Raw genomic sequence first — 13,454 nt, 5'->3', positions numbered from 1 at the left:
GCTGAGCTGTGGTGTCTGTGTACGAGGTGGTTCCTTCCTGGTTTCTCTCCGAAATTTAGTGTTAACACCTCTTTTTGGTCTTTTAGGGGAAGACTTCGACTTGTGATGCTCTTGGTGGTGGAGGACACAGTGAGTATCTCCTTTAATCTACTTGGTTGCTGACCTGCTTATTGTCACCAAATTATGATCATTTCACAGAGAATTATCCCATTTAGATTATAGCGGGAACCGGTTTTCACAGTGGAAACCTAGGGAATAGCTGTGTCGCTTTGTTCCTGCTGTTGCCATTGGGATTTTGCTGACAACCCGTACGTGTGCATGTATTTTAAGACTCCTACACTCTTTAGAAGGACATGAGACAAATGTGCTGTGGGAAGTAGAAAAGTGCCCTTTTAAAGTTCCCTTTCTTGTTAAAGAATAAGTGTGCTCATAACTCTCTGTGAAGCCGCATCCTGTGTGGCTGTTAGACACACCGAGCTCACAGGCACGTAGGACATTCTACGTCCTTGTACTTTCACCAAGATATCAGTGATGGACGTGCTCACAGGCAGGTCCCAGCTCTCTGTGGCTGTCACCTGTTTAGAAAAGTTTTAAGTTGTCAGCCAGTCGAGTTTTTGATGGTGAGGCCTGGGTCCAGCCCATGGAGCTCAGACATGGCAGGACGGACGACCCCACATGCGTCAGGGATACATGTGTGTGTTTTCCTTGGTTCATTGTACTCTCGTGGCAAGATAGGGGTCCCCTTCCTGCAGTTGAGTAAGTAAAACTTGCGTTGCTGAAAGACCCTTTGTCTCAGTGCTCATTTTTCTTTCCAGCACTGAGCATCTATTTCCAACATGTTCCTACCCTGGCCACGCTGGCTTCACGAGCATGTGTTGTGCCATATCGGTTTTGCGTGGGCGCCATATTGGTTCACTGCTCTGTGACCGCCATCTTGGAATACTTCACAGAACTTGAAAAATGAGTCCTGCATTTTTATTTTGGCCCCAGAAATTCTGTAGCTGGTGCGGACACCCCTTTCATTTGTTTTCTTAATTATACTTTAAGTTCTGGGGTACATGTGCAGATCATGCAGGATTGTTACACAGGTACACACGTGCCGTGATGGTTTGCTGCATCCATCCACTGTCAGCTACATTAGGTATTTCTCCTAACACTCTCTCTCCCGGATTCACCCACCCCCTGCTCTCCCTCCAAAATCCACCCACACACTGCTATTCCTCCCCTACCCCCCCACCCCCCAACAGGCCCCAGTGTGTGATGATCCCCTCCTGTGTCCATGTGTTCTCATTGATCAACTCCCACCTATGAGTGCAAACATGCCGTGTTTGATTTTCTGTTTTTGTGTCAGTTTGCTGAGGATGATGGTATCCAGATTCATCCATGTCCCTGCAAAGGACATGAACTCATCCTTTTTGATGGCTGCATAGTATTCCACAGAGTTTATGTGCCACATTGTCTTTATCCAGTCTGTCATTGATGGGCATTTGAGTTGGTTTCAAGTCTTTGCTACTTTCAATTCAGAACTGTAGCTCAAAGTTGAGAGGAGGACATTGGTAGGAGGCTCTCAGTGTATGGGTATCCCCACCGGGACAAAGAACAAGGTCCCGTTTCCGTGCAGGGAACCATCTCTGCATAAACTGATTTTCTTTTTCTTTTTCTTTACTGCAAGGCACTTAGAATTGCAACTCTCATCTCTCACAAACAGATGGCCCAGCACCACCGAACCCACCCAAACCGAGGCCAAATCCAAACCCCAACCAGCCTGCTTCCACTGGTAAGTGCTTCTGGCCCTGTGGGATGTCTCCATATTCTTCAGAATTCCGTGATATTTATGTTAGCTGAGAGGAGGTGATTTCAGATGAGTGCGTGCTGATCACTGACTGCCTGTACAGCATAAGGCCCCTGTTCACATAGTAGAAAACGTACTTTTCAAAAACATATGTTCGGTTTGGATTTTACTTTTAGTTTGCTCGTTTTTTTTTTTTTTTTTTTTTTTTTTGAGGCAGAGTCTTGCTCTGGCACCCAGGCTGGAGTGCAGTGGCACCATCTTGTCTCACTGCAACCTCCACCTACTGGTTTCAAGTGATTTTCCTGAGTCAGCCTCCAGAGTACCTGGAATGACAGGTGCACGCTACCACACCCAGCTAATTTTTGTATTTTTAGTAGAGAAGGATTTTGCCATGTTGGGCAGTCTGGTCTCAAACTCCTGACCTCAAGTGATCCGCCCACCTTGGCCTCCCAAAAGTGCTGGGATTACAGGTATGAGCCACTGCGCCTGGCCTAGTTAGTTTGCTACTGTTACCATCTTATGGAACTTCTAAACATTGAATCCAACGGTTTAAATATAGACTAGATATAGAAAAAAGTATTGGCATATACATTCCTTATGGAGAAGCTAGTGTGTTTTAAATCTTTTGGCTTTTAAATATTTCAGTCAGTTTTTCTAACATATCACAGCATTTTCAGAGTAGCTTATTTGAATAACTCTGGGTTTTTTTTTTAGCTGAATAGTTATTGAAAGTTTACTTTTTTTTGTTTTTTTTTTCTTTATTTAATTTTTAATGATGTCCATATCTTATTGACATTTTGATGGCTATTTTATATATCTTGTGTGTGTGTGTGTGTGTGTGTGTGTGTGTGTGTGTGTGTGTGTGTGTAGAGACAGAGAGAGAGCAGAGAGAGATGGGGTCTCGCTCTGTTATCCAGGCTAGAGTACAGTGCTGTGATCATATTAAATATAATAGTGTACCACAGCCTCAAAGTCCTGGGCTAAAAGATCCCCCTGCCTCAGCCTTTCAGTTACCTGGAGCCACAAGCACACAGCACTGTGATCAGTTAGGTTTTTGTTTTTTGTAGAGATGGGGGTCTCTGTAGGTTACCCAGGCTGGTCTGAACTCCTGGCCTCCAGTGATCCTTCCACGTCAGCCTCCCAAAGCGCTGAGATTACAGGCATGAGCCGCCGCACCCGGCCATGTGTGAGTATTTTTAGAGCTTCTGACCTGGTTGTTAGTTGGCTGCAGACTTTTACCAGTTCATTCTGATGCCAGGGGTGTGTGCAAATGTGCCTGTCTTCACACCGTCTCCAGTATTAGTTATGACCTAGGGAAGCTTTGCAAACTCTGTGAAATGTGATAGCAACTTTGTCCTAGTTTTATGACTTTACTTCTAAAATTAAAAAAAAAATGCATCAGTTGGCTGTGGATCCTTCTTTTGTGCACTGTGTCCTTTGCCTTCTATTCTTATATTCTGACATGGCATTATTGTATAAGCCTTCTTCATTTATTTATGGATGTTAAATATTGCAGCATGCAATATTATGCTCATGTTTCTCCACTTTATCTATGTTTTATTTTGTTCTGAGACTGAATTTCACTCTTGTTGCCCAGGCTGGAGTGCAATGGCACAATCTCTGCTCACCGAAATCTCCATCTCTCGGGTTCAAGTGATTCTCCTGCCTCAGCCTCCTGAGTACCCGGGATTACATGTGCCCACCACAACACCTAATTTTTTTATTCTTAGTAGCTAAAAATGAGTGGCTAATTTTTGTATTTTTAGTAGAGACAGGTTTTCACCATGTTGCTGAACAGGCTGGTGTTGATGAGTTTTTCCTTTATTCTGACATGTGAATCACCATGGAGGAGTTCGGGGTTGACAGATGATTTTTGGAAGAGTTCTGGGTTCACAGATGATTCTTTACTTTCCTTCCTAGGAAGCTTTTCAGATGCCGATCTTGCGGATGGCGTTCCTGCTGGAGAAGGTAGAATTTCCTTGTTTTCTGTGTCTTTTCTCTCTCCATCCCATGATGCCCACCTTCTCTGCAGAATCACTGCAGGGTCTAAACTCTCAGCCCTCCGTGAACTCACAGTGGAATGTTTGGCCGTCTCTGAGGGAACTCTGCATGTTTGCTGTGGCTTCAAGGCTGTGGGAAGTAAACGCTGCCCTATAGAGGTTCGGCAGCTTGGAGAAGAGTTCCGGGCCCTGACAGCTGCCCCACTTTCCTGAGGGACAGGGCCTGTAGAATGGACCCTTCTCACCACTCCTCACCCATCTCTTCACCTCTGTGTTCTTGCAAACAGCTAGGGTGCTTTCAGCTTTGTTTCATTAGGTTGTTTTCTGTAATTTAAGGAATATGAATACTAAAGCCCTGAAAATAAAGTGATAATGCCTGGGAACTCAAGTTCTCACTGACCCCTAGCGTGTAACAGGCGGGACCCAGCTCTGCAGCTGTGTAACATGCATGCCCCTAGATTGTAATAGGCAGCACCCCCACTCTATACCTGTGTAACACACACTTTCATAGAGTGTAACAGGAACCCCTACTCTGTAGCTGTGTAACATACACCACATGGAATATAAGAAGCAGGACCCCAGCTTCTTCCCAACCCTGGTTGTGCATTTCTGTTTAACCCCACGTCTTCCCGGTGCAGATTGTCAGCAGATGTTGCTTTTGTCTTGCAGGAACAGGAGGTCGTCATGGTGGAGGAAGCCAGGGGAACGAAGGGGAACAGGGTAGGTGCCCCTGGTTTCTGTCTTCTTTCTTCTTGTGTCTCCCACATGGTTTTGAGAAGGGGAAGCAGAATGCCTGAGAGCTGACAGGCTGCATGGGTATGAGCCTCCTGACGCTGCTGGTGGGTGGCACGGGTGTTCTGTGCCAAGCGCTCCCCTGACGATGTAGCCACACAGGTCCCCCCAGCAAACCACCCAGCTCCAGGTGCCCAAGTGAACCAGATTTTAGATTCGGTCACCTGCCCCAGGATGCCCTGGCTGGCGATCTGACGCTCAGCCTTGTCCTTGTGATTGGTGAGGCTCCCACACTCATCCTAAGGATCAGAAACTTGAGACGCCCTATCCTGGGTTACACTTGGTCCTAGAGAACGTCAGTGACCAGGTTGGAGGTGGAGATGTGGGTCGCTCCCACCATGGCTGTAAGAGGCGTTGTGTTCCCCATGGCAGTGCCAGAGAGGTATATCCTGCCTCCTTTTTCATGACCTTTTCCCTTAGATGGGACAAGGTCATGACAGAAAGAATTGCATTTGTACCTGTAAAGAAAAAAAATGAAGTCAGAAAGAGACAGAGAAAGAAGTAGGCAGGAAGAATAAAAGGAAGGAAGGAGGGAAGGAAAGATGGAAGGAGAGATGGAGAGAAGGAAGAAGGAAGGGAGGGAGGAAGGAAGGAAGGAAAAGGGAGGGAGGGAAAGAAGGAAGGAAGGCAGGGAGGAAGGAAGGAATGAAAAGGGAGGGAGGGAAAGAAGGAAAAGGGAGGGAGGAAGGAAGGAAAAGGGAGGGAGGGAAAGACGGAAGGAAGGCAGGGAGGAAGGAAGGAAAATGGAGGGAGGGAAAGAAGGAAGGAAGGCAGGGAGGAAGGAAAAGGGAGGGAGGGAAAGAAGGAAGGAAGGAAGGGAGGAAGGAAGGAAGGCAGGGAGAAGGAAGGAAGGAAAAGGGAGGGAGGGAAAGAAGGAAGGGAGGGAGGAAGGAAGGAAAAGGGAGGGAGGGAAAGAAGGAAGGAAGGCAGGGAGGAAGGAAGGAAAAGGGAAGGAGAGGAAGAGAGATGGGGGGTGTGGACAATAGCTTTGTATTTCAGTATCTTGTGTCTACAATTTTCAGGGACTTGCTTCCAGCAAAATCTCTAGTTTTAAGCAACTTCCTGGGCAGAAGAGATACTAATTTGGCCAAAGACGTTAGCACCTGTTTGCCATGTGAGTCAGTGTCAAAATGTGGATTCTTAAAATACCCAACGAATGTTTTTGGAAAAAGAAAAATGCCCAAAGCAAGGTAGTGTACCCTTGCTTTCGGTATTTATTATTTTTCAGATACAGGCCTTGGATTCTAGGCTTTCTTTGAAGAGGTGGTAACCTGTCTGTAGCCCTCACCTAGGACTGCAACGTCACCAAGAAAAGTAGCTAAGAAAACATAGGTCAGGCCTGTTTATTTCAGGCCGTCATTCTTGGCCTTCTAGAGAGTTAACGTTTAATTTGTCACTTCTTCAGGGAAGGGTAGTTGGGTTGGAAAAATCTTTCCATGACTGTTTTCTGCACACATTGAAGACTGGTCGATTGAAGACACCGCCCACAGGCCACATTTAGAGCCAGTGTTTTCCTGGAAGTCAGACAATTCTCCTGCCCCTCGTGGAGGGTGGAGAAGATTCTGTCTGGAGAAGGGGCCTCTAAGGTTCACAATTGGCAATGGAATTAAGAATCTCTTCATTGGCCGCACGCGGTGGCTCACACCTGTCATCCCAGCACTTTGGGAGGCCGAGTCGTGAGGCTCACTTGAGGTCAAGAGTTCGAGACCAGCCTGGCCAACATGGTGAAACCCCGTCACTGTGAAAAATACAAAAATTAGCCAGGGATGGTGGCGCACTTCTGTAATCCCAGCTACTCGGGAGACACGTGGATCGCTTGAACCCAGGAGGCAGAGGCTCCAGTGAGCTGAAATAATGCCACTGCACTGCAGCCTGGGTGACAGATTGGAGTAAGGCTCCATTAAAAAAAAATTGCCAGTCATGGTGGCACACTTGTAATCCCGGCCACTTGGGAAGTTGAGGCAGATGAACAGCTTGAACCTGGGAGGCAGAGGTTGCAGTGAGCCAGGATCAGGCCACTGCACTCCAGCTTGGGTGACAGAGCAAGGCTCGGTCTCCCAAAAACAAAACAAAAAAGAATTATTGCTGGAATGACATTTAAAAAATAGGCTGGGTGTGGTGGCTCATGTGTGTAATCCCAGCATTTTGGGAGGCCTAGGCAGGCAGGTTGCTTTGGGCTGGGAGTTTGAGATCAGACTGGGCAACATAGCAAGACCCCAGTTCTACAAAACCATGATAATTAAGCAGGCATGGTGGTGCACACCTGTAGTCCCAGCTACCTGGAAGGTCAAAGTGGGAGGATCTCAGGAGCCTAGGAGTTTGAGGTTGCGGTGAGCTGTGATTGCACGACTGCACACCAGCCCATGCGACAGAGCGGAACCCATCTCAAAATAATGACAATAATGATAACAAAATAGATACAGGTGTATTTAAAATGTTTGCATGCAAACCCAAAGTCATTTTCGGGGGGGGTGAGAAAGGAGCATTCTGACGACACAAAATGTTCTCGCAGTGCACCAAGCGTTGCAGATCTTTTCTTCATCTCCTGCCCCTACTGGGCTCTCCTCCTGCTTCGATGCCCAGCTGTCTCTCTCTTCCTGTCTGTCTGTCTGTCTGTCTGTCTGTCTGTCTGTCTGTCTTCTTTCTTTATGGTAAATTTCTGTGTCACCCAGGCTCGAGTGCAGTCATGCGATCTAGGCTCACTGCAGCCTCCAGCTCCCAGCTCCTGGGTTCAGCGATTCTCCTGCCTCAGCCTCCCGAGTAGCTGGGACTACAGCCGCCTGCCACCATGCCTGGCTAATTTTTGTATTTTTAGTAGAGACAGTGTTTCTCCATGTTTGCCAGACTGGTCTCCAACTCCTGACCTCAGGTGATCCTCCTGCCTTGGCCTCCCAAAGTGCCGGGATGACAGGTGTGAGCCACCGTGCCTGGCTGCAGCTACCCCATTCCATATGTCTTCGTCTTTCTCTTTCTCTGTCTCTGCCTTGGTCCTGGTGAGCTTCTCCCTGCACCTCGCTGGCGTCTCTTCGTGTCTGTTTTTTCCCCACTGCATCTGCCCAGGTGTGTCCACCACGACTGGTGATCAGAGACTGTGCACTGCTTTGAGTCCCTGTGTGCCGTTCCCAGCGTGCTCCCTTTGCAGATGGGTCAGCTCGGGCATCTCACATGTTTTGAGGTTCTCGGTGCTCTTGGACTGACTGTGCCAGCGAGCACCTGCTGGGATTTTCTCTGTGCCTTGCGTGTCCAATCCTCATGCCATGTGCTTCCTCCTGCAGCCGACACCCCAGGAGTGATCCCCGGGATCGTGGGGGCCATCGTGGTCGCCGTGGCAGGAGCCATCTCCAGCTTCATTGCTTACCAGAAAAAGAAGCTGTGCTTCAAAGAGAACAGTAAGGCTCACTCAGCTGGTGCCTCTCCTTCTTGCCTTGCCAATTTGAAACTGTGCTTTTTTTAAAAGGCAGAAACAAAACTCGGGCTGGCCAGAAACAGATGCACAATGGCTGATGGTTTGTGAAACCGCTGAAACTCTGGAATCGCAACTTCTGGCTTCGATTCCAGGTCTGTCCTGCCTCACGTTGTGTAGTGTGAAAGTCTGCAGGCTCCTGACTGCTGCGGCCCTTGGCTTTTACATGTAGAAAGTGGGAAACAGTTGGTATACATGCCGCAGAACTGTTGCCCTGCAAAGAGGAAACGCGGAAGACATTTAGCTCCCATGGTTCCTGCCGTGTTATGTACAATTGATGTCATCGTTACGAGGAGAACCGTGCCCATGGGGCCTCTGTGGTCCTTTCTCTGCCCAGGAGACTGGAGTTAAAACCCAGCATGGTGGATTTCCTTTCTGTTAGTACTGAAAACCCACAGGCACCTGGGACCTGGGAATGGAGGGCCACTCACGATTGCAATCCTTGGGCCTTTGTATTCAAAAGTCCCTAAATCATTTGGGGTCCGCTGTGAAGTCAGTTAGTAAGCACTAGTTTTTGAACACAGGTAATGTGCATGCATCACTGGGCTTTTGGATTTAGGGTGTGCCTTCTCTCTTGCATGACTAAGCAGTGTGGTTTGCAGGGACCCCCTGGACCAGGATGGTTACTCATAGTTTGTATTTTTTTTTTTTTTTGATGCAGAGTTTCGCTATGTTGCCCAGGCTGGAGTGAAGGGGCGCAGTCTCAGCTCACTGCAACCTCCACCCTCTGGTTCAAGTGATTCTCCTGCCTCAGCCTCCCGAATAGCTGAGATTATAGGTGCCTGATGCCATGCCCAGCTAATGTTTTGTATTTTGAGTAGAGACAGGGGTCTCACCGTGTTGGGCAGGCTGGTCTCAAACTCCTGACCTCAAATGATCCACCCGGCTCAGGCTCCCAAAGTGCCGGGATTACAGGTGTGAGCCCCCGTGCCTGACCCACAGCTATTCTTCTATGGAGGAGCCTCTGGAATCCCTCAAGCCTCTGGGTGTCTGAACTTCTCACCCTATTTGGATCTTAAGTCCTTTTTCATTCTTGCTCAGTGATGACACCCGCCCAAAGCCCTGCTTCTTGAAGATTTTAGGGCGATTCCTCGAAGATTTGAATAGGTGCTGGTGTGGACAAAGTTGGGCCGTAGGGGTGGAGTTTCCCCTTAATCTCTCATCATTCCAGTGTGTGACATCCATGAACATTATTTATGGCGTGAAATCGAGAGTCCTGAACAGCATTTGGCCCGGATCTCAGGACTTTAAATGAGCTGCTTGCTTGCTGTGGGGTTTTAGGCAGTGCATGGGACGTAGGCAGCTGCCTCCCACCTCATGAGCGGACCTGTGGGAAATGGTGGTTTTTTTTTTTTGAGACAGTCTTGCTCTGCCGCCCAGGCTGGAATAGTGCCACGATCTCGGCTCACTGCAACCTCTGCCTCCCGTGTTCTCCTGCCTCAGGCTCCTGAGTAGCTGGGATTACAGACATGCACCACCATGCCAGGCTAATTCTTGTATTTTAGTAGAGATAGAGTTTCACCATCTTAGTCAGGCTGGTCTCAAACTCCTGACCTCAGGTGATCTGCCCGCCTTGGCCTCCCAAAGTGCTGGGGTTACAGGCGTGAGCCACTGCACTGGCTGGTGTTTTGTTCATTGAATGGCAGTGTTGAATGGTGACCAAATGGACAGACGAACACATTGAGGGAGGTGCCTATAACAGACTTACACTTAGAAGCACATTGGAAAAAGCAAACAGCAAACATTCTTCTCCCCTCTCGCCTCTTTTAGATATAGTGGAGGATAATTCTTTTAAAAATATCCCTTTCTTTGAGAAATAGGGATACGATGGAAGGGAGTTGTGTTTGCTTTCCAAGGACACAGGGTTTTGTTTTTTTCCCAAAACTGTGCAAGTCACAGCATGATATTCAGCCAGGAGGGGATGAAGGCCTGTTTACCAGAAACAGGGTGTGTAATATTCTAGATGTTATATCTCAAACTCTCTAGCTATTTTTTTTTTTTTTTGAGATGGAGTCTCCCTCTGTCGCCCAGGCTGGAGTACAGTGGTGCGATCCTGGCTCAGTTCAACCTCCACCTTCTGGGTTCAAGCAATTCTCCTGCCTCCACCTCCTGAGTAGCTGGAATTACAAGTGCACATCACCACACCTGGCTAATTTTTATGTTTTTAGTGGAAACGGGGTTTCAGCATGTTGGCCACGCTGGTTTTGAACTCCTGAACTCAGGTGATCCACCTGCCTTGGATTATAGGCATGAGCCACCGTGCCTGGCCTCTAGCTCTTTTTCAGAATCCCAGACTATTGTTGAACACTTGGCATGAAACTACAAAATGTCTGATGGATGATTCTCTGAAAACCTTAGGCTCAGCCCAAGTTGGATTCACAAGTTGCAAAGGATTTTGATTACCTTGTGCATGGGATTCTTAGGAGCTTTTGAGGTCTTATAATGCTGCTTCATATTCACAGTCTGTATCAGACAGTTTTCATACTGCTATAAAGAAGTGCCTAAGACTGGGTGATTTAAGAAGGCAAGAGGTTCAGCGGACTCACAGCTCAGCATGGCTGGGGAGGCCTCAGGAAACTTACAGTCATAGCGGAAGGGAAAGGGATGGAAGGCACCTTCTTCCCATGGCGGCAGGAAGGAGAAAAACGCAGGAGGAACTACCAAACACAACCGTCAGATCCCCTGTGAACTCACTCATTACCATGAGAACAGCACAGGGGAACCTCCACCACCATTCACTGACCTCGACCTGGTCTCTGCCTTGACATGTGGAGGTTATGAGAGATTTCAATTCAAGATGAGATTTGGGTGGGGACACAGAGCGTCACCATATCACATTCCAGGACACACAAACTTGGGAAAGAATTCAGAAGGCTTGATTTTGAGAAAAATTTAGAAGTGGAGTTGGGAAAAGGAAAACAATTTGTCTTCTACCTTATCCACCCCCACCCGCCATGCCTGGGTGTTGGTCTTGGGTGGAAGCATTACTTTTCTGCATTTGTTGCAGGAGCTGGGGCAGGCACAAAACATGAAAGCTCTCATTGGGTGGGAACAGTTTCCCTAGATTTTTCAAGAACGAAAGCAAATATAATCCCAGCACTTTGGGAGGCCGAGGAAGGAGGATTGCTTGAGCGCCAGGAGTTGGAGATCAGCCTGGGCAACATAGTGAAACCTCATCTCTACGAAAAATGTAAAAAATTAGCTGGGAGTGCTTGTGTGTGCCTGCGGTCCAAACTGCTCAAGAGACCGAGGCGGGAGGATTGCTTGAGCCCAGGCATTGGAGGCTGCACTGATCCATGACGGCGACACTGCACTCCAGCCTGCGTAACAGATGGAGACCCTTTCTCTAGATATGAATTTTTTTTTTTTTTTTAAACCAGGGTGATTTTTCTCCAAATTCCTGGTTTAATAAGGACTTGTTTATTTTGAAGAAAAAAGGTCCCAAACATCAGGCTGTTCACAAAAATAACCCACAGTATCAACTTTAGAAAACAAATATTAAGACTATAACACTATTTTTCTAGAGGATGCATTTGACATGCCAACTCTCATTCACAAAAATACATCGTTACATTTGTGTTGAACTGCCCCACAGAGCACACTAATGTTGGGGTGTAACACACATACTTCTAACTCAAAGCTGCTTTCAGGAGCTACTCAACTAATTGAGATTGCCTTTGCAGTTAGGGAAGCAACTACTGAACATATGTATAAATGAAAAGAACTGTACTCCCTTCATAACAAGAGATTATTTTGGAGACAGTTGATAAAAACCATACATCCTTTTTATTGTTAAGTCATAAAGAGGTATCAAAATTAAAAGCAAAAATTACAGGGTAAGACTTAACAAAACTACTAGGAGCGTCAAAAAGGAAGTGAAAATGGGACTAGGCGCAGGGAAATATGAATTAATGAACATGGGAAAGACAAGGATGGGGAGAACAGTGAGCATGTGCTGAAGATACTAGGGGAGAGGATCTGGTGAAAAATTTGATCTTAGACAAGCGCCTAGGTAAAGAAATAATGGGATAAGATTTCTAAACCCCACTATGTGCTTAAGAGTCATCCTCGCCATTGGCGCTGTCTCTGTCATCCTCTCCTTCCTCAGCCTCTTTTTCATCATCCTTGATCAACTCCAGCTGGTCATCCCCCCGATCTTCATTATCATCATCATCCAGTAGGTCCCCCTCCTCAGCAGAGTCATCTGCACCCCCCTCAGACTCCATCTTCACATTAGTCTCATCTTTCTTCACGGAGCTGCTGCTCTGCTCCTCTTCTGACTTATCATTCTTCATCTCTACTGCTTGTTTGCTCTGTTCCTTTTCAATTTTTTCCAGGTTTTCCAGGAGAGAATCCACTTTTTGTTTTATCTGGGTCAGTTCCTTCTTAATGGCCTGAAGGTCATCTCCTTTCAATTTTCCAGACTTGGAAGATCCCCGCTGTCCACTCTTAGAATTGAAGCCACTTTTGCCCCTTCGTGAGGTGTTTCCTGATACACGCTGACGTTTCGAGGGCACTACAGCCCAAGCAATAGGAGGAGGAGGAGGTACACGTGCTGGGTAACTGTACATCCTATCATAATAATCCCGTTGAAAGTCATAGTCCAAGTCAAAAGAGGAGCCGTACATCTCCGCTGCAGATCGTTTCACACCTGCTTTTCCTCGGTTCACTTTTGGCTCTGCGGCCAGGTTAATATCTAAAACCTGGCCAGCAATCATTCTGCCATCCTCTCCTGCTACAGCAGCCCGGGAATTTCTCTCATTAACATATTGAACGAAGGCAAAACCCTTATGAACAGAGCAGCCCACAATTTTGCCATACTCCGAAAAGATTGCCTCCACATCAGATTTCTTGACCACGAGAGTGTTGAGATTCCCAATGAACACACGGGAGTTCATGGAGCGAGGATCTGTCTTGTTGGTAACGTTGCTGGCCATTGTGTTTGATGATAAGGTTTGTCACACAGCCGAAAATGTAGCTGAAGATCAAAAAAATCTCACAGGAGGGAGGAGGGAGAAGAGATTCGATTCTGAGTCTCCTACTCCCGGGTTCTACGTGCAGAAGCCGACTGCTGCTGGAGGTCGGCAATGCGGAGACAATGGCCCCCGAGTCGAATTTTTTTTTTTTTAAAGCATCTTTTCTGAAGAATTGGCTCAGGGTAGGCCAAGATTCACCTTATGCTCCTGAGACGCCAGGCGAATTTCCTTCTAACATTTTCCCTATGTCTTTTTTTCTGATGCCAAATTAACAGAAGGTCCGACTTTCAGTTCCTGGTTTGCTGTCTAGTTGTCCTGGGATGGATTTTCTTGGCCTTTTGTAAATGTAGAAAACAAAAGGCCAAAAATAAAATCAAAAAGCATAAGAAGAGAAGCAAGTTGGGTGCTTCAGACTAATCAGGCCCTTTGTT

At 47.1% G+C, this 13,454-nt stretch overlaps 2 pseudogenes across 2 annotated transcripts in view; one reads left to right on the top strand and one right to left on the bottom strand.

Annotated features, from left to right (window-relative positions):
* Positions 1–13,454, top strand: part of LOC118150875 (uncharacterized) — a 107,100-nt pseudogene that overhangs the window by 79,237 nt on the left and 14,409 nt on the right. The window contains exons 7-11 of the transcript XR_013531916.1: positions 87–129; positions 1,709–1,777; positions 3,713–3,760; positions 4,462–4,512; positions 7,860–7,973. The product of XR_013531916.1 is annotated as an uncharacterized LOC118150875 (transcript). The remainder of the gene's footprint in view (positions 1–86; positions 130–1,708; positions 1,778–3,712; positions 3,761–4,461; positions 4,513–7,859; positions 7,974–13,454) is intronic.
* Positions 11,815–13,144, bottom strand: LOC144581311 (heterogeneous nuclear ribonucleoproteins C1/C2 pseudogene; annotated as a pseudogene). Its single transcript, XR_013531922.1, has one exon. The product of XR_013531922.1 is annotated as a heterogeneous nuclear ribonucleoproteins C1/C2 pseudogene (transcript).

Source organism: Callithrix jacchus, chromosome Y (genome assembly GCF_049354715.1).
Source record: "Callithrix jacchus isolate 240 chromosome Y, calJac240_pri, whole genome shotgun sequence".
NCBI classification, from domain to species: Eukaryota; Metazoa; Chordata; class Mammalia; order Primates; family Cebidae; genus Callithrix; species Callithrix jacchus.
Note: the sequence above shows the minus strand (reverse complement) of the source record. Positions and strands in the feature narration are given on the sequence as shown.